Source organism: Panulirus ornatus, chromosome 26 (assembly GCF_036320965.1).
Source record: "Panulirus ornatus isolate Po-2019 chromosome 26, ASM3632096v1, whole genome shotgun sequence".
In the NCBI taxonomy this organism is placed as follows: Eukaryota; Metazoa; Arthropoda; class Malacostraca; order Decapoda; family Palinuridae; genus Panulirus; species Panulirus ornatus.
In genome coordinates, this window is record NC_092249.1 from 3,959,114 (window position 1) to 3,976,613 (window position 17,500).

At 42.1% G+C, this 17,500-nt stretch overlaps 1 protein-coding gene across 3 annotated transcripts in view; it reads right to left on the bottom strand.

Annotated features, from left to right (window-relative positions):
* Positions 1-17,500, bottom strand: part of FMRFa (FMRFamide propeptide) — a 198,941-nt gene that overhangs the window by 166,267 nt on the left and 15,174 nt on the right. Inside the window, exon 1 of one of the 3 annotated variants that reach the window (XM_071677880.1) lies at positions 10,847-10,946. The exons of the other annotated variants lie outside the window; for them this stretch is intronic. The gene's annotated coding sequence lies outside the window, so the exon portion shown is untranslated. Of the gene's footprint in view, positions 1-10,846; positions 10,947-17,500 lie in introns of those variants that run through there. 3 annotated transcript variants of the gene reach the window in all.

The following is a 17,500-nucleotide window of genomic DNA, read 5'->3' on the forward strand; positions in this document are numbered from 1 at the left end:
GCCTTCCAGGACACGCCGGAGATACGGGTGGGGAGTATCAATTATCCACCCCCCCTCCCCCAGGGATAGAAATAAGGGTCGTAATCCCTCACTCACACAGCTGTGAGGGACTAATGACCATTCAACGGAACGATAGGTTTGAGGCAGTAACGAGCCATCGCCAGCAACGAAGTTAATGGATGGTTTTAAAAGGCACATATCCTGGGTTAATGATCCCCTATAATGATTGGCCGAGGACACAGATTACCCCATGAGATAATTGGTGAAATTATAGTGCCACTGTGACAATCGTTCGGTGACATTTAGAGTGCAGAGAAAGGTCACTTGCTGGCACTGCAGAGTGGATAATGGCCCGTACGGCGATGCAGTGCTTCTGGGAAGTATACTTTAGATATTTCCGAATAGCCTTCATTCGATGGTTGACTGTAGTTAGTTCTGGGTAACGGTGGTTGACCGAAAGCCTACCATTAGGTCAGTGATTGTCCGGTGACGCAACCCTTCAAGGGCAGTGCCCGTTCAGTGAGAAAGCCTTTCAAGGCAGTGTGTGTGTGTGTGTGTGTGTGTGTGTGTGTGTGTACGTATATAGGAATAAATACACAGTACATACATGTGCAAAGTTAAGAGACGGGGCAACACGAGTGTAAAACTCTCTCCCTGTAACACACAGACTAGTGTAACACTCTCTCCCCGTAACACACAAACTAATGCCAAACTCTCTCCCCGTAACTCACAAATGAATGTAACACTCTCTCCCCGTAACACACAAACTAGTGTAACACACTCTCCCCGTAACACACAAACGAGTGTAACACTCTCTCCTCGTAACACACAAACATTGTTCACAAAGTTGGCTAAACTCCCATAGGAATTTACGGACAAATTTCCTATTTCTTGAAAAAAGAAAAAGAAAAAATAGAACCTCAGACTTTAATTCAAGTCTTTCTTGAACACAATTTTGAATCCTTCATGAGTCACCACGGAGGATGAAACGACCAGAGAGAACCTCCTTCCTGGAATAAGGAATGTGGACGTTCCAGATATTCCAGGCCCGTGATGGGTCTATTAACTGTTCGGTGGGAACGCGCCGGGCGCCTAGGTGAAGCCAGTTCCCGGAAGGTCAACTGGCGAGGGTTAGGTCAAAGACACATAGAGGCGGGGTTGAGGGACAAGCTACGGTGACCTCAAGTTAAGGTTATGAGGAGGTTAGAGATCTCTGGATGGTGATGGTTCTTCCCAAGGGCCACTGGCTGGCGCTGCCTGTGGTAGACTGGCGAGAAGAAGAAGAAGAAGAAGAAGAAGAAGAAGAAGAAGAAGAAGAAGAAGGAGACAGTATACATGGGAGTACAAGGGAAGGACAGATAACAGGAGATCTGATGGTCTATGACGAAGTTATCTGCTGGAGGCCAGTACATGGGAGCGCCACATGACAGAAGACCTGATGGTCTATGACCAGGTTATCTGCTGGAGGACAGGACATGGGAAGGACAGATAACAGAAGACCTGATGGTCCATCACGAGGTTATTTACCTGCTGGAGGACAGTAATAGTATCCTATAGTCCTAATCTATACAGATGGTGACAGGATGAGTGTGAGAGAGAGAGAGAGAGAGAGAGAGAGAGAGAGAGAGAGAGAGAGAGAGAGAGAGAGAGAGAGAGAGAGAGAGAGAGAGAGAGTAAACATATAAACACTACCACCCAAGTACGTGGATGCATTAGAAACAAAATAATTACAAATTCCATTACGAGCGACACCCCCACAGCACCGAGTCCATCATAGACCCAAGCCCCGTCGTTAGTGACATATTGAAACAATATTTCAGTGTAAATTGACACATCGCGCTTGTCCCCTCCCGGAGAAGAGGGCCTCGGAGGACGGGACCATGTGATGCTAACGAGTCGGCATCATGGGAGAGCCAAGGCTTGAGACACCGTCCCTTGCCTGCCAGCTCGTGTGCTAACGACCCCGCCACACACACTGGTGAGAAGCCTTGCCCAGACCAGATCAACCAACCCCACGTCTGGCTAACACGATCGTCTACGGAAGTATACATTCTCAGTCGTTCGTATCATACGATCGTCGTAATAATTCACATTATGTTTATCCACGTTTTCTTTGCGTATATCTTTACGGATTATAATCGTTGGTTGTAAGGCAGGAAGCCTCCCATGTTCAGAGCAGGGTCTGGGTAGATTAGCACCTGTGCCTGCGTTTTTAAAGGTGTTTTGTATGTTCCTCATGTCGGTGAACAACTGGGGTAAAACCAAGCCATAAACTGTGTCATGTTATGGTGAACAACTGGGGTAAGACCCAGCCATAACCTGTGTCATGTTATGGAGAACAACTGGGGTAAGACCCACCTCATAACCTGTGTCATGTTATGGTTAACAACAGGGGTAGACCCACCACAAAACCTGTGTCGAACAACATGAAACAACCGACTCAAATTCTACATTTCTACCACGTATTCGTCCACCGATCTTCCTTTCCTCAAATGTGTAGTATCAGTGATGTTACTATCTTTAAATAATGATCAACAACTCTCGTTTCGGTCTTAAAATGCTTCGTGGAATATATATATATATATATATATATATATATATATATATATATATATATATATATATATATATATATATATACACTAAACGTCAATCATGGTTTACTACAGAGAAATCTACGGGGTCAAATAATTTGCCTACTCATATACGTCTGTGAATTAATTCCTTTCTTTTTGTTTTGTGATGTTTCATTCGGCTACAAAAGCATAACTCTTCGCTGTCGTTCTTTGTCAAGATAGACAGATCAGCGGGGCCACGTAGGGCCAGCATCAAAGCTGGAATTTACCGATGGAAATCGTCAATCTATGACGAATCATAATGATTTCTGCAGCGTGACAGGATCCAGCTCCGCTCTCACTTAAAAGTTTAGCACTGCAGCGAGTACAATAAGAGATCCTCACAACATAACAACGCTGTTGTGACTACTGTTCCTCTGATACATATATATATATATATATATATATATATATATATATATATATATATATATATATATATATATATATATACGACCATTTTCCTCGTGGTCATATACATATACTAGATCACGCCACACCACTAAGACCTCTTGCAACAATATATATATATATATATATATATATATATATATATATATATATATATATATATATATATATATATATATATATCTTTTTCTTTCATACTATTCGCCATTTCCCGCATCAGCGAGGTAGCGTTAAGAACAGAGGACTGGGCCTCTGAGGAAACATCCTCATCCAGCCCCCTTCTCTGTTCCTTCCTTTGAAAAAAAAAAGAAAAGAGAAAAAGAGAGGGGAGGATTTCCAGCCCCCCGCTCCCTTCCCTTTTAGTCGCCTTCTACAACACGCAGGGAATACGTGGGAAGTATTCTTTCTCCCCTATCCCCAGGGATATATATATATATATATATATATATATATATATATATATATATATATATATACATATATATATATATATATATATATTTTCTTTCTTTTAAACTATTCGCCATTTCCCGCGTTAGCGAGGTAGCATTAAGAACAGAGGACTGGGCCTTTGACTGGCCCAATTCTCTGTTCCTTCTTTTGGAAAATTAAAAAAAAACGAGAGGGGAGGATTTCCAGCCCCCCGCTCCCTCCCCTTTTAGTCGCCTTCTACGACACGCAGGGAATACGTGGGAAGTATTCTTAATCCCCTATCCCCAGGGATAATATATATATATATATATATATATATATATATATATATATATATATATATATATATATATATATATATATATATATGATACGAGAAATTATCTATAAACGACGGTAATTTCATCTAAGGTACCCTGAACAGTAAGAGAATTTTGTGGGGAGGACAAGATATAACAGCTGAAGAAAGTTGGGGCAAACAAACGGGCGACTAACTACCCCGCAAAGTTTGTGTGTAAGAGAGAGAGAGAGAGAGAGAGAGAGAGAGAGAGAGAGAGAGAGAGAGAGAGAGAGAGAGAGAGAGAGAGAGAGAGAGAGAGGAGGGAGGGGGTGCACGGGTCGTGTCCTGAATAACTGATATCATCAGTCTCTCCAACGGCTGAATTGCCTTGTTTCGGGGGCGGGGGGTCAGAGGTGCATTGTGACGAGGGTCTGTGCTGACGGAGAGGGGAGGAGGGAGGTGGCTCTGGTCTGGTGGCTCTCCCTCCCCAGCATCGCAAGGACGTGATGGAAAAAGACCCCCCTGGACACAACAGGGGGGGGGGCGGGGTCTTTGGCCCTGAAGGGAGAAGCGCTTAACGCAGACCCCCCGCTCCCTCGCTGCTAAAGGCATCGTATGATGTCCTGGAGTTTCAAGATGGATGGGAATCTTATTAGCGAGGCCAAGGACCTTCCATCTAGCTCACTAGCTGGATGGAGAATAACGTCCATACACGAGATGGAAGGATCTGGGTCATAAAGATGGAGGGATCTCGTACACGCAGAGGGAAAAAAGATCTCGATTATATAGAGGGAGGGATCTCGAGTATGGGGAGGGTTTACATCTTACATGTAGGAGGTAATCGTGTTTGAAGAGGGAGTGAATCGTGTATGAAGAGGGAGATACCCACGCGTGAAGCGGTTGCATCTGCATCACACAAGGAACGAAGAGAGAAACAGAAGACGGACGGAGGGAATGAATGGGAAACTTAAGTAGATTACTAACAGCAATTCCACCGCTGACGTACTGGCTGTTCATGCAGCTATGACTTGACTAGGCTATCAACCAGGTATATCTTGAGTAGACTATCAACCAGCCACGCCTTGAATAGGCTGCCTGGTTGATGAAGTCAGGTGGACGTGTGTGCACTGGTCAGCTTTAAGCTGCAGGCACCTCACTAGTCAGCTCAAGCTGCTCAGGCTTAATCTAACCAAGTTCAGAAAGTCATGGCTAAACTTGTGCAGGTGACTGGGAATGTTAAATTGCTTTCAGTTTTCGAGGCTAAAGATGTAAGATTCGGCAGTGATGGGAGATAGGTACGTGGGAGCACATGAAAAGGCCAGATAACAGAAGACCTGATGGTATATGACGAGTATTAGTATCCTAATTCCTAATCTATACAGGTGGAGACACGATATGAAATGCCTCCAAATATTAACTAAGATCATCATCGCTTAGATAATAAACACTGGCTGCTGGGGGCATCGAAATCCACCTCACTGGCTTAGGGAGACATCGAAGTTCTCCTAACTGGCTTCTGGGAGCATCGAAGCTCTCCTGGCAGCTAGAACATCGAAGTTCTCTTGGCTGCTGTAACATCGAAGTCTTCCTTGCCGTTGGAAAGATCGAAGTTCTCCCGGGTGCTGTAGACATAAGAAGTCCTCCTCACTTGCTGCTGGGGACATCGAAGTCTGGGGACATCGAAGTCCTCCTCACCTGCTGCTGGAGACATCGAAGTCCTCCTGACTTGCTGCTGGAAACATCGAAGTCCTCCTCACTTGCTACTGGAGACATCGAAGTCCTCCTCACTTGCTACTGGAGACATCGAAGTCCCCCTCACTTGCTACTGGAGACATCGAAGTCCTCCTCACTTGCTACTGGAGACATCGAAGTCCTCCTCACTAGCTGCTGGAGATATATCGAATTCCTCATTGCCTACTAGATACAACGAGGTCTTCCTCACAGGCAGCTTGAGACATATCGAAGTCCTGATTGGCTGCTAGATACATCGAAGACCTCCTCACTGGCTGCTGGGAACAATCCAGTCCTCCTAAATGGCTGCTGGAGACGCCAGAAGCCTCCCAGCAGGTGACCAGCCTTTGTCCAGTCCCCACCAACACCACCACTTAATTCCGGAAACTGACCGAACATCTGACTTTGGCGATCGCAGTAACAAATGCCAACATTAATGAACCTCTCTCGTGGGCCAGGGATGCCTCGTGGAAGGACGCAGGTGGAACAGGAAGACAAAACGACGTGGACGGAGATGGAACAGGGAGGTAGAAGGGAGTGGACATAAATGAAATAAGGAATGGGGAAGATGTAAGTAGACTAGGGAGGTGGTTGACACGAGGAATAGGGAAGTAGAGGAATGTGGACGGTAGACAGTGAAGTATAAAAACTAGCAAATAGGGCAATGGAACAGGGACATGGAAAGGTAGAATATGTAACACATGGATGGATAGATAGAGAAATCAAAGAATATAAAAAAAATAGGAAAACGGTATGAAAGTAAGAACAAGAATTAGGATGATAGCAAGGCTGTTGGACGTAGAAAATTAGAAAGCGGGTGACAACGGCGCTTTAAAACAGGGATGGAGAGGAACGGCGAAGAGGAGAAAGAGGGAGGACGACAAGGAGGAAGGAAAACAGAGAGAGGGAGAAGGTTTGACCACTAATTCATCTTAGGGTACAAGGAGGGAGAGTCTCTGTTTTGCGATCATTTCGTGAAATGATCTGTGTCTCCTTCTGGCCACGGTGGGACAGAGAGAGAGAGAGAGAGAGAGAGAGAGAGAGAGAGAGAGAGAGAGAGAGAGAGAGAGAGAGAGACGAAGGCTTCCTAAGCAGGCGGCTAAGGGTTACAATTCCTACCTCAGTAAGCTCCATTTTTGTCATATATTCTGCTGCCTTGTTGATTCGAATTGACTTCTGTAGGAATTAACAGTGACTTTCGTCGTGAGAAAAAGCGCGCGCGCTTGTCTGTGTGTGTGTGTGTGTGTGTGTGTGTGTGTGTGTGTGTAGCAGGAATGTCAACATCACGTTAAATGGGAAGTCCTCCCGTTTTCTGTTGAACCCTAGGTATGAGCCAAAGACCTCTGACTGTGAACAGTGACTTTGACCTCTCTCTCCAGAATGTGACATCCTACCGAGGTACAGTGATTGTGACCTATGATGGGAAACAGTGACTGTGACCTCGGATTGTGAAATGTGACTGTGACCTTTGTGGACAATGATTGTGACCTCTAATTGTGCACACTGACTGTGAACAGTGATTGTGACCCCTTGATTGTGTGTAGACTGTGGACCCCAGATTGTGTTGAGTGATTGTGAACCCCTAATGAGCACAGGGATTGTGACCACCCCTGATTGTGTTGAGTGATTGTGAACCCCTAATTGAGTACAGGGATTGTGACCACCCCTGACTGTGTTGAGTGATTGTGAACCCCTAATGAGCACAGGGATTGTGACCAACCCTGATTGTGTTGAGTGATTGTGAACCCCTAATTGAGTACAGGGATTGTGACAACCCCTGATTGTGTTGAGTGATTGTGAACCCCTAATTGTGTACTGGTAACGAGGACAAATGTCAGTAAAATTAACGATTGGAGCTGACTACTATAAGCTTTTAACTGTTCTGTATAACCCTCAAGTCACTGCTAAATTCTAATCAATTGATTAGAAAGTAGGATGGTAACGCTGAGTGCGGTGGTAGTTGTGGTAGTGTGGCTGGTAGTTGTGGTAGACGAGGTATAGTGTGGTTGCAGGTAGATTGTGGTGGTGTATGTGAGTGTGGCTGACAGTAGTGGTATCGTGGTAGTGTGGTAAGTGGTATTGGTCTCTGGTGGTAGTGTGGTAGGCAGTGGTAGTGTGGTAGGCAGTGGTAGCTGGTAGAGTGGTGGTAGTGGTGGTGGTGGTGGTAGCAGCAATCATGGCAGGTTGGACTCTGGTAGAAATGCACTTTCTGGCCAACCCCCCCTCCCCCCCTCCACCAAAAAGCCCCAGCTTATATCGAACAAACAGACATACGCTGGTCTTTTACGTGAATATTTCATTCAAATATATAAAGTGTAGCAGAGGACGATTTTCAAATTCCAATGGTTTCATTATAAGTAATACTGATCTACATTCACCGTATTTTTCCAGGATTATATACATTGTGTGTATATATATATATATATATATATATATATATATATATATATATATATATATATATATATATATATATATATATTCCTATGAGTCCACGGGGGAAAATGAAACACGATAAGTTTCCAGGTGCACTTTCGTGTAATAATCACATCATCAGGGGAGACACAAGAGAGAAATATAACAGTCAGTTGACATACAACGAAGACACGTAGCTATATATATATATATATATATATATATATATATATATATATATATATATATATATATATATAGCGCACAATGGTGCGCGTGATCTAATATATGCAGAAAACCACAGAAAAATGAAACACGATAAGTTCACAGGTGCATTTTCGTGTAATGATCACATCGTCAGGGGAGATTCAAGAGTGAGATAGAAGACGAAGAACAGTCAAGTTGATATACAAGGAAGAAGACGTAGCTAAGACGCCATTAGCAAACAAGCATTACCGGATGGTGGTTTTTTGCAGCTCCAAGGCTGCGCTACGCTCAGCACCAGGGAACAGGATGGGTTTGTTTGAAGTGAGTTCTAATGCAACACTCTTTCATCCCCTGGTGATGACAACAGCCTCACCAAAGATAACTTTTAACTCGCCGTGTCAACCCTAATGCAGGCAGAGTCCGGTAGAGATGATTCAGGTTTTTAATATTTCATAAAAAAAATCTTTGCTAATAAGACACTGAATCAGGATTCAGGAGTAGCGAAAAATGTTCGAATTATGCTAATTTGCAGCACTTCTTTCGTCTTGAAAGATTGCTCACACAAATGTAGATGGTAGTTTTATAATTCAGTCTGCCCCACAGTACCATATCCAAGGGGCAATTAGGTTGATTTGACCGCAATAAAACGGTACAGCGATTTCTGTACAGCTGTTAGCATTCGTTAAGGAAAATGGAATATCCTGGCTTAAGAACAATACGAAAACGATGGAATTGGTTGTTACAATGAATCATATTTGCTATATTTCATTGTCAGATTTATTCCTTAAGTAACTTACATTTTTACAATAATCTTCACAAATAATTTATGCGAAATGTTTTATTTCTAATATTTGGTTAAGATGATAATATATTTTGGACCTAATTCGCCGAGGCAAAACGAAGTATCCAAACAGAAATCTCGATGTTCCAGCTAAAAAATTTACAATTTTGTTCAGCGGTTGGAACATGCAATGATGCGTCGTTTCCCCAAGCGGAAATTCCATGAATTACTTCATTTCGTTATTTTTCGCTTTTGTAAAGTTGTGGGGGCGTAACGTATTCAGTCAGCAGTTTGTCCACACAACAGTGAAACAGCCTTGAGCGGAATTCTATGATTCTGTAGACTGTTTCTCTACGTTCGTAGGGAGAGAAAAAAGAGACACAGACTGGTAAAGACAGACACCGACGAAGGAATAGAGATTAATTTATTTCTGACTTCTAAACCTAGGCTTCGATTCCAGATTGAGAACTAGTGCTTCGGGAGATTCATTCGAAGCACGAGTACTGTACCAAATGTCTCATCCGTTCTGAGATACGTGTTCAACCCACGCTTTCGACGGTTCGATCCTTGAGCACTTCCTTATAACAATAACGAACTGGTATTTGATGTGATTTTTATGGGTCAGGTTAAGAAATCAAATCATTATAACCTAAGAGTCATATATATATATATATATATATATATATATATATATATATATATATATATATATATATATATATATATATATATATAATAATAATAACATGGCTTTGATTAAGGCATTCAATTGCCTATAGCGGCTCTGATAACATAATAAGATAGAAAAAATAATTAAGTATATACCGCTTTGTTTCAAATGGGAAACATTCTGAATAATACAGAATTTCGTGTAAACATCCACCAGCGTTCGCACTTCCCAGAATGAATAAGTAAATTTAACTTACTGGAAGAAGAAAGTGAGGCGTTATTTCTATAAACGTTTTAAGATGGAAAAAAAATATAGGAGGGTGTAAAATGACGGTTATAATCTCGTTTTCAGCGCTTAAGGTGATAAATACAACTTTCTCTTTGCTCGTTTAAGCTAAAGACAAACATTATTTTTCTTCATCTAAGCTGATGAAGACAACCTTGTTTTCAACATTTAAGCTGATGAACACAAAGTCGATTACTGCGTTTAAGCTGGAGAACACAACCTCCTTTTGGAGTTTAAGCTGACTAATACAACTTTTCTAGTCGACGAACACAACCTCCTTCTGTAGTATAAGCAGACGAATACAACCTCCTTTTCTAGTCTAAGCAACCGAGTACAACCTCCCCCTCTGTAGTCTAAGCTAACAAATACAACCTATTGTAGTCTAAGCTGATAAATACAACCTCCTACTGTAGTCTAAGCTGAAGAGTACAACACCTTATTTTGACGCATCGAATGGGCAAAATAACGTTACGCTTACACTATATAAGTAGATCCAGGGCCATATTCCAGCCTATAAGAGGATCCATGACCATAGTACATATCCTATAAGAGAATCCATGGTTATATTACATAACATATAAGCAGACCAGGGCCATATTACATAGTCTAGCTCTACGAGCAGTTACAGGACAATATTACCTACCTTAACTTCTCCAAGCTGGACTAGGGCAGTTCAGGCACAAATAATTGCTACATATATTTAGTAGTTATTATACAGAGAGGGGAAAAAATACATTTTAATGGACATAATCTGAAATCGTCAAAATCACCGGCGAAATTCCCGTTGGCGGAGAGTATTTCAAGGAATGTCCGTACATAATGTGGTGTAGTTGTATGTCAGGGGCATCCTTACTTAACCAAACCAACCCAATTAATTGTAATTTATTTAATCTAGCCCAGACAACTACATATTCAAGGTTGTGTTGGGGAGTGGAAGCAAGGCGCATACATAAGTGTCATTGGGTTGGCAAAAAAAAAAGATATGAGATAATAGAGCAACACAATCAGATAACACTTACTTCTAAGTGTAGAATAGGCTACAGATGGCTCACCATAAGTGATTTACTTATAGCAGAATACGAAAAGTGTCTGTCGCACCGGAATAATCATCACCTCAATAAGCGTTCACAAAAAGGTGCAGTTGCTCGTTTGACATTACTTTTCCCGCCTTACGTCATCGTCCATCGAGGCGCTGAATATGGAAGCCATTTGTATTACGTACGAAATATATGACTTAAACGTTGCATAAAGTTTTAATAAACTCCTACAATGTACTTCATATATTATATTTGATACTACATCAGCTAAAAATAACTAATGTATAGGCCTGTTCATTTTGACGTCGGGTTTCTCCTCCGCAAATTATTCCTAAATGCTCTTGAGCCATAACCAGAAATGGCACATTATTTCGTTTGAAAACATACCAAAAAAAAAAAAAACTAGAAAAATAATCTATCCTTACAATGTTCGAGTGAAAAACTGTTGTAGCATTTATCAATTAGGTTACTATCTCACAAAATTGCGTTCTAACTCGAAAAAAATAGAAGCAGAAAGGTTGGTGGGGAAGGGGGGGGAAGACTCGTACATTGCCATATACCACTTTCTGATAGAATGTTTCAGGAAATTGCGATACCGCCGCCTTGTCTAATTGCTCATTCTGGAAGGTTATGCAGTGAACAGTTCACAATTACCCTTCTTCAATAATTGTCACTGGACTGTTATGTTCAAGAAGCAACGGTAATAAATTTCAGTACCAATGATAACATGATTTGACGTATCGAATGAAATGGCGCATTTCATTTTAGTTTATATACGGCTATATCACCTTTGTGGGCTAGACAGGTCTACTTTTATTCTTTTAACTGTAAACCATTTCATGAATTCAGCATTTTATGCATGATAGTCACTTTTCCTTAAAGAAAAAAGGAATCTAGTATACCCCATACTGATATGCATACCACAAAGTACACAATACAACCATAAATGTGAAACCCCGACATCTTTAACTCAAAACATGTCCACTTAAAAGCGGCCTTAGTCTAACAGATACACACACCAGACCTATGCCACTATGGGCATCCCGAGAAGTAGATGTCATTGACAAGAGATCTTGCTAGCCTTGCCATGGAGAATCTTTACACACATCCTTCAGGTGCCATAACATGAAGCGAACGTGTATGTTCTTGTATTAAACTTGAAAACTAGAAGAAGTTCAAGAGTTTTCGACTGATGTTAAACCCTGACGTTAACAGCCTTACGACTTAACCATTCGGTAGGCCTAAAGCGCCCATATAACCAGCTGGCCAACAACTGCAAAGGTCTTATTAAGTATTCAAGATCAACAAGGAGTCTGGAGAAAGGTGTGGGTTAGGCTTGATAATGGCCCGGAACAAGTAGTTACTGGAAGGGGAAATTGCTTTACATTAAGAAATGCATAAGAACACTGTTCTACAGGAGGCTATTAGCTATGAACCAGATACGAAGGTTGTTCTAACGCGACGGTACGACACTTGGGTACAACGACCTATTGGCTGTTGCAACGCTGGGGCAACATTTTCCGTTGGGAAAATATTTTCTTGTCAGCCTTTCTTCCCCTCGTACGAGCTGTCCATCACTCGTTTCCCCGTATTATCGAGGCTGATGTCACAGCTCTGGACATTTTAGTTGACGGATTGGAATATTCTCCACAATGGAGCCGATTCGCTCTGGGTATTTTGCTGTTTTTGCATACTTCTACGCCATGTTGGGGTAGGGTAGGGTACAAAATCGCTGCTGATAGGCAAAAATACTTGTTAGGTTGAGCAGGTTAGGTTACGGGTACAAAACTCATTGCTGACAGTGGAAAATACGTGCTGGGTTAGGGTGGTCAGGTTGCAAAACTTATTGCTAATACTGAAAACTATTTTCTAGGTTAAATTAGGTGGTACCAAATCGCTGCTAATAGGCTAAAATACTGGCTAGGTTAGGATAGGTTAGGTTAGGGTTACAAAACTCGTTGGTAATGGCCTAAAATATCAGCTAGGCTAGGGATACAATACTCATTGTTAAGTCTAAAATACTGGTTAGGTTAGGATAGGATAGGGATACAAAATCGTTGCTAATAGTTAGGATAGGATAGGGATACAAAATCGTTGCTAATAGTTAGGATAGGATAGGGATACAAAATCGTTGCTAATAGTTAGGATAGGATAGGGATACAAAATCGTTGCTAATAGTCTAAAACACCGGCTTGGCTAGGTTAGGTTAGGAATACAAAACTCGTTGTTAATAGTCTAAAATATTGGCTAGTTTAGAATAGGTTTGGGTACAAAATTGTTGCTAATAGTAGAAAATACAGGCTAGGCTAGGTTAGGTTAGGTGTACAAAACACGTTGCTGTTCGTTGAAAACTCGTCTCATGACAATCATTATAAGTCTCTTGTTGGTCTGCTGTATTTTCTTTATTATACAAAACTGTTAGTGAAGGAAATAACAAAATGCTATTATCTACACGATTTCTAAAAGTAGCGTATCACAATATCAAAATACTGATTAAACTGCGAAATACAGATGCCTTGATAGTTATATACAGACGATGCTAATATTGTTGACAAATACAGCTTTCTCATTTCATTTTTTTTGTTGTTGTTGTTGTTTGCTCGTCTCTGCAGTGTATCAAATATCATTATTTGATTTTGAAATTTATCTGGGATTAGTCATTGCATATCTTACTTTATTCTGCAGTACGTAATGGATTAATCATAACAAAAATGAATACTTTTTAGCCGTACATGGGTTATCATTGATATAATCTATTATTATTGTCTGCAGTGTATGACGGAATATCAATGCGTGTTACATTTTCCCACAGTGCATCGGGGTTAATAATGGCTTATTCGATTCTTTTGCTGCAATGTAATCTGGATTAATCATTATTTGATTTTTTTCAGCAGCGTATCTGGAAACATTATTTGATTTACTTTTTTCCACATGTTAGACATTCTTCGTGGATAATGGAGACAGTGACCCAAGCAAGACGAATCCTATTGAAAAATGGTATTGAGGAACTTTATTTACATGTTTGATCAAAGACAACGCATACCACATAGACAGCAAATGAATCAAGACATCTTTGGTGTACTGTTTCGCCTTTTGTAGTAATTTGGAAGAAGGTTCTAGCTTTCGTAATAATCATCTTAATAACCATCTTTAAACCTCACATCAGCCTTACCTCTCATACCTTTCATATGGCAGTAGTTTGAACTCTTATCGAATGATGAGAAGATAAAAAAAAAAAGACATGATATAGTAGCTTTAGTTCATACTACATAATCACTTTGCTCACCTTAGCGAGTTAACTAACTTTTGCCCACCTTAGCGAGTTAACTAACTTTAAGTACTTGCTACCAAATTACTTCTGCAAACAGAGAGGGGTGACTCTGATTAAATACCATGATTAGCTGCTCATTAACGCCATCTTTGCGCACCTCGCTACCTGGATATTATCTGCACTTTAGATGACTCAAAATGATCTCTTGTTAAAATCATATAATTTTTCTCGGAGAGTAAGCACGTATTCCAAGTCTCACCAAGCTATCTGGCAGATCCGATATGTTTGAAAGCACAAACGTAGAAAGTAAACCCGGAAGAGACCAGGGAGGCAAGTCACATCTCTCTCTGGCCTGGCATTTGAGATTCCTACATACCGGTTCAGTGTGAGAGAGAGAGAGAGAGAGAGAGAGAGAGAGAGAGAGAGAGAGAGAGAGAGAGAGAGAGAGAGAAATAGCAGTGACAGGTTCGAAAGTGGCATTCGAACCGACATTACCGGCGACGGTTACGTTAGGTTAGGCTTGCCTCTCTCTCTCTCTCTCTCTCTCTCTCTCTCTCTCTCTCTCTCTCTCTCTCTCTCTCTCTCTCTCTCTCTCCCTACCTACGCTTGATAGAGGAGGGAGCTGCGGCTCTTTATTGACTAGCTGTCAAAACTGGGGTGGTGGTGGTGGCTTGAGGGAGGGAGGGAGGTGGGGGGGAATGTACGCTTCCCTCCCTCTCTCTTAAAGTTTGTTAAAAGGATTTGAGGTAGGACAGAGGGAGCTGGGAGTGGTTCCTTTGTTACGCTCGAGTTCGTAATCATCAAACCGTTTGTCTCTCTCTCTCTCTCTCTCTCTCTCTCTCTCTCTCTCTCTCTCTCTCTCTCTCTCTCTCTCTCTCTCTCTCCGTGCAACACCCAACACCCCTCCATCCTCCCCTCTCACTCTCCCACCCTTAACCTACCCAGCTTGTACGAACGCGAGTTGAATTTATGGGATTTGACTTTAAATCTCAATATCATAAATGCCTGCGGATGTTTGTGTGTGTGTGTGTGTGTGTGTGTGTGTGTGTGTGTGTGTGTGTGTGTGTGTGTGTGTGTGTGTGTATGTGTGTGTGTGTGTGTGTGTGTGTGTGTGTCTGTGTGTCTTGTCACTCTAGGGAAGCAAGAACGTAAACTATCTTTTTACTAACTGCATTTCAGAAGTCGAAAAAAAATAAAAAAGGTTTTCGGCGGTGAAATTTCAGACGAAAGTTGCCCCAGAGAGCGACTATTGGTATGGCTAGATGGTACGACCCCTGAGCACGACGGTACGGCCCTTGAGCACGACGGTACGACCCTTGAGCACGACGGTGCGACCCTTGAGCACGACGGCACGACCCTTGAGCACGACGGTACGACCCTTGAGCACGACGGTACGACCCTTGAGCACGACGGTGCGGTCCTTGAGCACGACGGCACGACCCTTGAGCACGACGGTACGAACCTTGAGCACGACGGTGCGACCCTTGAGCACGACGGTACGACCCTTGAGCACGACGGTACAGCCCTTGAGCACGACGGTACGACCCTCCAACACGACGGTGCGGCCCTTGAGCACGACGGCACGGCCCTTGAGCACGACGGTACGACCCTTGAACACGACGGTGCTACCCTTGAGCGCGACGGTACGACCCTTGAGCACAACGGTACGACCCTTGAGCACGACGGTACGACCGCAAAACCACGGCGTTTAAAACCCTTAGCTTATGATGGCATGGCTTTAAACGACCATGTCAATTGCTGGCTAACAAATGAGAACAGATCAGCTGCGACACTTCGCTCATCAGGAGCAGGAAGGAACGACAGAAAACGCAGTGTGGGATGACTGATGAAGTTCATTCTTCAGTCTCTCTCTCTCTCTCTCTCTCTCTCTCTCTCTCTCTCTCTCTCTCTCTCTCTCTCTCTCTCTCTCTCGGTTACACACAGCAGTTAGCTGAGTGGAGCCAAAGTCTGGCTTCATCAAGTACAGATTTTTGAGGGGGGGCTCCACGTTTCTCGCTCTTTGGGGGGGGCGTCTTTAAAGACCTCGGAGCGGAGCCCCAAAGCGTTTAAAATAACATTTAAACGCCAGGGAATTTGTTGCTCTCTTGTTAACTGTCTGCTACGTGAGACTCCCCCCCAAAAAAAAATTTTAACACGCGTATATATATAACCAGGTTTCAGCGACGGTGTCTTTTGGTGGCGTTTTAAAGTTAGCGAATCAGAGAGATTATTTTGAAAGGGTTTAAAGTGAAGCTTTCTACCGAATAAATCATTTACTTCTTTTTATCTTTCGTTACGTAACACGATTCCCAACTGAGTGATTTTACAGGAAGGGTTCATTACGATGACGCTGTGTGTGTGTGTGTGTGTGTGTGTGTGTGTGTGTGTGTGTGTGTGTGTGTGTGTGTGTGTTTGCTGGGGGAGGGGGCTGAAAGAAAGTTTAAAAAGACTTTGTCTGTCACCTTCGTTTCCAGCGCGATAGATAGGTCGATAGATGCTTTGCCTGCCTCCCCCAAAAAACATGGCGTTAGAACTTAACACCTCAAAAGCGCTTTTGTTATCAGTATCTTGTGGGTGGGTTTGAAACCTATCTATTTATCTTCTTTGAGGAGCGAGCGATGTCTCCAGGGTCTTAAATTGCCTCCAGGGTCTAAAATTGCTTTGAATGTAACGTCTAGCAGAGTGTAAGCTATAAGGTAACTCATCCTGGTCATGTAAGAACTATACTAATCATGTCCTCACCTCGTTTACCATAATCTCTTCCCTCCCTCTTCCCATTCTCTTTACCAAAGAAAAAACGGAAAACCAAATCCCTGTAGGGAATTATGACTCCGTGGTCTGTATTGAAGTCTTTGGCGTAATTAATTACGAACACGGTAATCATAAAGAGAAAATTATAGTTATTCTTTATCTCAGTACCACCATAGTTCAGTTATACCAACTATTTTATTACATATGATGATAATGATGAATATGTAATCAAAAAGCATCATCATAGGGATATGTAGAACAACCAACATTCTTTCTTTTTTTTCGTTTTCTTTCCCTCGTGAGAATTAATCAGATTGAAAAAAAAAAAAGGTAACAGGGAAGATAACTTTTTAATCATTGTTCTAATACAAGAGGCACAGCAAAAATGTAAAAAAAAAGGGAATACAGACACACACACACACACACACACACACACATACACACACACATACATATATATAGTTTTAACTCCGTATTGGGGAAAGCACAGTAGCTTAAAAAGTGTATTTAATCTTGATTGATGTGTTTTAGTTTGTCGACTTAGTGTAGAGAGGTGGAAATGTGGTAGGGAAAAGAGCCGTTGGAACTATGTGGTTGTGGTGGCACAGCGGTGG